Here is a 7,303-nt window from a genome sequence, read left to right on the forward strand (position 1 = left end):
TCTTTTTCAGTGTACCATGCAGGCAGACTCTGCACAGTCTGCTGTTTATGGTTTCAGAGTCTAAGCTACTTACGCTTCAGTCCACTGCCATCTTCTGCCTTCAGTCTCCTGTCTGTACAACAGGCTGCATTTTTCTTATCCATCCTCTGGCATTTGGACCTGGCCAAAATGCAACATTTCTGTTTTGCAAGATGATTTTGTTGGTGGTGGTTGATTGAACTGGGGAAAACTGAAATTTGTATAAGTTACTTCTGCAAACATGAGATGGGAGAAGAGGAAGAAGGGATCCAGAAACAGCCATTGCTGAAGCACTGAAAAAGTTTGCCTAGAAATCCTGTCTTACTGTCAGTCTTTAAATTATGGCTACAGGAAACGAGGGTCCGTATCCAGGGAGAGATCCTACATGAACCTACTTCTGGATTTTAAAAAAGATTACATTTCAAATGAATAATTGACAGGAAGATGTCTCAGAAACTTTCCAGATAGAAAAATAATTCTTACAGATGCAGATGGATTCCTATCTTTTAGAACCCCGGGATTATATTTGTACTGTATAATCATGTTTTGAATAATCATGTATAATACATGTATAATCATGTATTAAAAAAGGAGATGTTAAATGAGTAAAATAGCAGAAGCAGAGGAATTTAAGAAATGGGTAAGATTTTTAGGTTACTAGCTGGTTGTATAGTATATATATACACAGGAAATGTATGTACACAGGAGATGTATATATATATTTACACAGTTCTTAGTGTATAATAAGTAAAAGTAAAGTTCTTAGAATATAATATAAAGTAAAAGTTATTTTATTTTATATTTTTTAAAAATAAATAATAGATAAATAGATAAATAATGGATATAGAATAAATAAATAAATAGATAAATAGAATAAATAAATAATAGAGAACCCTGTATGGATAGATGCAATTCAACTGTAAATAAAGTAGTGCATACAAGGGACGTTAAGTGGCCCTCTTACTAGAATATCTATAATCCCTACCAGAATCTGTGCAGAGATTACTACTAATCAAGTAGTAAAAGACATTTGCAAAGCCAACCAATACAAGCCTTTACATTTGATGTCATCAGAGGGACATGAAAGAACAGATGTTCTTTGGCTAAATTAATCTGTATCATGTAAATTAGTTCATTGTCTTTTTCCTTTTTCCTTTCTTTTTATCTTCTTCATTTGCTTCTTTTAGCATACATATTTCCCCTACTGAATCTCCTGTTTTCACCCTACTTTTTATTTTTATTTTTATTTTTTTATTTTTTATTTTTATTTTATTTCCTCCTAGCAAATGCATTTCCATAGAACCCAGGCACATGATCCATGAAGCAGTAATGGATAATTCATAGTAATGGATATTGATAGTAGTTTAAATGGAGAGACGGTTATGGAAAATCACATGGTTTGGGACGGACTATATCTCTAAGATGCACAGAGGGAAAACATTCAAAGTGTGAAAAGATGTAGCACCATCTCCCACATGATGGCAGTACAGACTTTGTATGATGGGCACCTCTAGGAAAGACCATGTTCTTCTCCCAGGATGTTTGGGAATTGGTGCTTCTAGTATACTAGACGAAACAGTCTCATAAAAACAAACTTCACTCACCATCTGGTATATGTGCTTGTCTTTTTTTTTTTTTTCCTTTTTTTTTTTTTTTTTTTCAAGAGGGTGATGTTTATAAGACTGTGCTTTTGCTAGTTTGTACCTGAGAACTTTCTCTCCTTTGTCTTTAACTTAACAGCCAGTTTTAACCAAGTTAAGAGAAGATATATGCATATATATATGCATATGCATTTCATGAAAATCAGTGACTGAGAAGTAGAAGGAAAGCCAGAATAACACTGCCATTGAGAGGAAGCACAGTACAATTCAAAGCCTGCCTATTTTGGTACTTGACAGACCATAGGTATTGGCACATGTGGTAGCACACGCTCCTGCTACCTCTAGTCCCTGAAAACAGTAAAGGATGTGGAAGGCAGCTGGAGGTAACTGGAGACTGGAAAGAGTCCTGGAAGTTTCTCCCTCACCATGGAGAGACGCAGGGAGGAGTCTGAAGGAGAGTTAGGGAGGAGAACATCACAGAGAAAAAAGGACAGGTGAAATTTGTGCTGTTAGGGAATATAACATACTAGCTTAATTAGCTGGTTAGCTTTGCTACTTCAAGTATTTGACCAAATGTTCAATTTTATTTTATTTTTTCTTAAAACGTGTGTTTTCATCTCCTGTAACAAACATACTCTTTTTTTGAAATTCCACTTTCTTGTTTGCTGTCTGTGTGACAAACTCAGTTGCTGTATGTATGGCAGTGGTTTGCCACAGGTAGATGAAGGAGCAGAGCTATGTAAGGAAGAAGGAATAATTTTTTTTTGTTTTCTTTCTTTCTTTCTTTCTTTCTTTCTTTCTTTCTTTCTTTCTTTCTTTCTTTCTTTCTTTCTTTCTTTCTTTCTTTCTTTCTTTCTTTCTTTCTTTCTTTCTTTCTTTCTTTCTTTCTTTCTTTCTCTCTTTCTTTCTCTCTTTCTTTCTCTCTTTCTTTCTCTCTTTCTTTCTTTCTTTCTTTCTTTTCCCCATATTCCTGCCTTTCTTCATTACAGATTCTCACTGCTTGGACATGAAAGACTTCAGGGCCAGAGCGGGCTGGAAAACTTCACTGAATCATATATGAATCACATATGTCAGAAAATGAGTACAAATAGCATTTATTTTTTTTTTTTTGAAAGCATTCAGTTTTGTTAACTTCTGATTGAAAATCTTTGACTCATGAGATTTTGAAACCTGTTTACTTTTTTTGTTTACATACCCACACAGCCTCTGGCTTTTCTTTGAGCTAAAACTCTGAGATCATGAGAGCCAGAGTGATACCAAAACATAAGTCCTTCTCGTTCATGTCTCATGACACAATGTGTGCAGTCCATGACATAAGACATGGTGTCCCTAGGACTTGGATACTGCCAACATGTACCTATTTCCAAATGGCAATAGCTTCTAAATGGCCTCACGAGACCCGAGGCTGCCAGGCTGTTCAGGTCTCCATCACGCTGCCAAGTTCGTTGATTCAGCAACCCAGGCTCTTTGACCTTTTGCTGGCTTTTGGGCAAAACTGGCAAAATCTGTTCTAGTTTTCCTGCTGTTTTGTCACTAAATATTAATAATGTTATCTAAATTGTGACAGTTTTCGTGTTTTTATTCAATAATAGCAATTAAAAAGTAATAGTAATACGAATATAATAATTATTACCAGTAAGAGACAATACTCAGTAAATAGTGGCAATAAAACACATAGAAATCATGTCTAGTTCTGTCAAAGTGTTGCAAGGGCTTCCATAATCCCTTGTCCTACTTGAAACTGGGTTGCTTTGTCAGCTGTATAGTATTATGATACAAAGAAAGAATGGGCAGAATAAAGTGATGGCATGTTAATTTCCTTTTTCTTTTTTTCTCCTTACTGGGTAACATAAGCATCCTCACAATTACTTATGGTGTGAGAAGACCATTTTATGATTATTTTTCCTTGTCCTGACTTACCTTGCAGAATATGAAAATATCTCTGAAACTATTCAGAAAAGAATTGCATTACCAAATATGTATGGTTAAACTATTGTACAGTTATTTAAAACCAATGCTCTTTTATACCAATTTCTGCAGAGGTTTTGATATTTTTCTGCTTTCATTATGAGATACATAGTCTGTATAATATCGTGGCTATTAATGTAAATTACTTCATATATCAGATCAATGATGGAATCATTTAGTGGGGAAAAAAAGCTCTGGTAGATCAATCTTGATTAGAAAATTTATGGATCAGAATAGTTTTGGTGATAGTAATGTAGTGAGACAAATCTTTTCTTTATTTGTATTGGTACTTTTGTATTAAAACCCTACCTAGCTTGTAATTCAAAGAGTTCTCTTTTCTATTTCTTTATTAATTCAGATATTTATTTAAAAATATGCTTCTGTTATATAGCTATGAAAATATTGAATTAATGCTATCTGAATCTTTAATAATGATGAAAAATTAGGATTCTGGAAGAAAGAACAGTATGCAGTTTAGCTCAGTGTATTGCTTTTAAATGATAATTTTGATAACGTGATATGGAAACACTGGATATTCATGCAAAAATATACAAGCAATGCTCTTTTTCTGCAGCACACAGAATATCTCCTATTTATTTTTGTTTTAGTATCACATATAAATGATTTTTAAAAGTCATATAAATCAGATTGAGAAGTAGTGCTAATTTGTAGAACACTGAATTTGTAATTCAGTGTTCTCAATATTATATATTTTTTCTGTTTTTATTTACTCTTCATACAGGAAAACTTTCAGCTTGGTAGAAATAAACAGACTTTTTCTTTTTTCTAAAAAAATAAAGCTTTAATAAAATATTATAAAAGATTAATACAGACCTTGTTGTATAACCATGAAGACAATGCAATAAACTTCTGCAAATAAACCTTTACAAGAAAGGTTTAATTATATGCCCTTTTTTGTTATACATAAAGACACGGGCGTAGAATTAAAATCACATTCCTCAATGTTCCCTGTAGGAGAAAATGTTTCATTTCATACCACACTTCCACATTTGGAGGCACTCTTTCAAATTTCAAAGAATTCATGAAGTCAAATTAGAAACGTCAACAAGATTTTTCAGGAAATTTCGATCACTCAGGCAAGGTAACATACAAAAACATATGAACTATTTCATATTTAATTGCTTGTGTTTCTCTTAGCAAAAGAATACACAAATATGTTATTGCCATGGTGTCTATTGCATAATGGATTAACACAAATAAGCTGTTGGGAAGCCTACATATGTGGAAAATGGCCTAAAAATGCTAATATAAAACCTCTTATTGCTTTCTATTTTCTCTACTGCCCCTTAGCATCTGTGTGCCTCGTTTTAATTTATGTGATGAGATATCTAGGTCTGTAGAGTCATGTAGAACAACTGAACATAATATTAGGAGATTCCAGAGACTTTCTTCTGACAAGAAGAAAACATTTCAAAACATGAAAATGTAAACTAAAAGTTAGTTCACACGTTGTATTATGAAATACAGTTAGACATGTCTAAATCCCATTAAGTCAATGGAGAGTTCTTTTGCCTCGGTGAGAGTACTTGGTTGATTTTTAAAACTGAATTCCAATTAGATACTCATATCTGGCTAGGTAATTCACAGCTGTTCACCTGTATTTTCAAATCCTTATCCAAGGAGCAGAAGTATATTTGTTATACAATTCATTAAACATGGTGATTATGATTGTTTAGATAAAGTTGATGAAATAAATTTGAAACAGCTAAAAGACAGCCCAAGAGATATAAAATAAGTGGTTAGAGATTAAATCCATATATCAATACATAAGTAAGCATATTGACTTTGGGAATTACAGGGCATCTTTCAGAAGTATTTTCAAAATTAAGCAATAATAAGCAATAACAATGAAACATCTTTTGGAAAATCCAGGCCTTGCTTAAATCTGACCAAAGAGATTTATTCCTCGAAAATTCTTTATTCCTCAAAATTCCTCAAAATTTTAAAAATTTAAAAGAAAGTATATATATTTAAATCTCAGAATATTCTTATTCCTGTAGTTTTATCCCCTCCTGTGTGAAATAAACATAAAATGATTAAGAATAAGAGGGAATGTTATATAAGAATATTTTGGGATTTATATTATGTTTTGCTATTTGTAGAGAAGGAATCTAAAGGACATGACAATGTGTTGGTTTGGCTGGGTAAAACAAGTATTTTTCTGGTCCTAAGTAGGATGAGAAAATAGTGTTTTCTAACTGCAATGTTCAATTACTTCTATGGCTTGTAGAAATTGTGGTGCATTTCATTCCAACTCTGATTCACAGGCACTGACAAGGAAGGCAAAGGCAGTGGCCTATTGCTGAAGGTGACAGAGCTTCTGCTGTTTTCCCTATGGTGTGAACTCACATGCAGCTTCATCAAGAAGGAAGCATCACTGGTGAAGCGTGGTCCTCAACACAGAATTTGATTTAGTAAGTCACTGAGTTTTAATGTCATTTATATTGCAGCATGGCTACAACATTGCTTATTTCAGAGTGATTCTGCAGGGTTCGCTCATGCATGTGATGATGTACTCAAAAATCTGTGTGTTGGATCAACAGAATGTTTTTTTTTCCTTTTCTTTCACAATTTGATTCACAGTAATATATGATCTGAAGTGAAGTTCATGCCTCTTTATTAAGGCAATGAATAGGATGTGAGACCCAGTCATACAGGGTTACAGAAAACTTTTGTTTCTTTTGTTAAGTGAAGACATAGACAATCTCAGAGTGGTCACTGATTCAAAAAGCTGACAAACTCTCAAACCTTTCTCTCTAATGCTACAGGATCAAACCCATTTTAACATAGTAGTGAGTCAACCTCTTAGTTCTCCTTCATGATGAGACATAATGGTGTTTCCAGACCTGACTTTCTGGACAGAGATGTAATCATAAAAGAAAAGTGTATTCCTAACTGACAGTTTGTTTAAAAAAAAAAAAAATCTGAAAAGAAGGGAAAACTTGATTGGATAAGCCAAGACCTAGTGCCCAGTGTCCCACAGAGGCCTTCTTTTGTCATCTGGGTTAATTAATGTCCACGTCAGATATTATTGCACAACTATAATGTAGGTTTTTCCCAGGTCCTTCCTGGGAATTCCTTCCCGCAATTCATGAAGAAGTGAACACAATACACTTTGGAAAAGGGGTCCAGGGTGGACCTTAGCTGTTACTATGGTGTGCAAAGACATCAATGATAGTAAAGAATCTAGTATTTATTTGAATGAAAATGAGTCAGTAGGTGGAAATGTGTTTTTACTAGTAGCTGCAGAAAATCCTGCAACATGGTTGTTATGTTTATCATGTACTTTGGTGATGATCCTGATAAAACAGAATAATATTTCTGATTTTTCTTACCCTATTTACTTCATCAGTAGAGTAAAATTTATATAGGAGAGATAAAAAAGACAAAGGTGGTTTGCAAGATTTAACCTACTCTCTTTACATAGGTATAACAATTTGAAGGCAATCCTCATATTTTTACTGTAAATGATAATATTTTTATCTAAGTGCTAAAGATATGGAAGGTGTAATAAAGAATTCATGTTCAGGGCTTCTATTTTAGTTATCAATAACTATGTTCTAGAGCATAAATTGATCAATTCTTCTATTTACCAATTAGAACAAAAGTCTTTTGACTTTAATGACTGTGTATCAGTAAAAACACAATGTAGATGTAGGCTCAGCTTCCAGATACTGACAAGTATGGGAAGTTAA

General features: G+C 33.5%; 1 long non-coding RNA gene across 1 annotated transcript in view; it reads left to right on the forward strand.

Annotated features, from left to right (window-relative positions):
• LOC140002322 (uncharacterized) overlaps window positions 1-6,016 on the forward strand; it is a 32,051-nt gene extending 26,035 nt beyond the window's left edge. The window contains exon 3 of the long non-coding RNA XR_011808681.1: window positions 5,876-6,016. This is a non-coding gene — a long non-coding RNA (uncharacterized lncRNA). The remainder of the gene's footprint in view (window positions 1-5,875) is intronic.
• The last annotated feature ends 1,287 nt before the right edge of the window (window positions 6,017-7,303 follow it).

The sequence above is a fragment of the Anas platyrhynchos genome, chromosome 4, assembly GCF_047663525.1.
Source record: "Anas platyrhynchos isolate ZD024472 breed Pekin duck chromosome 4, IASCAAS_PekinDuck_T2T, whole genome shotgun sequence".
Classification (NCBI taxonomy): Eukaryota; Metazoa; Chordata; class Aves; order Anseriformes; family Anatidae; genus Anas; species Anas platyrhynchos.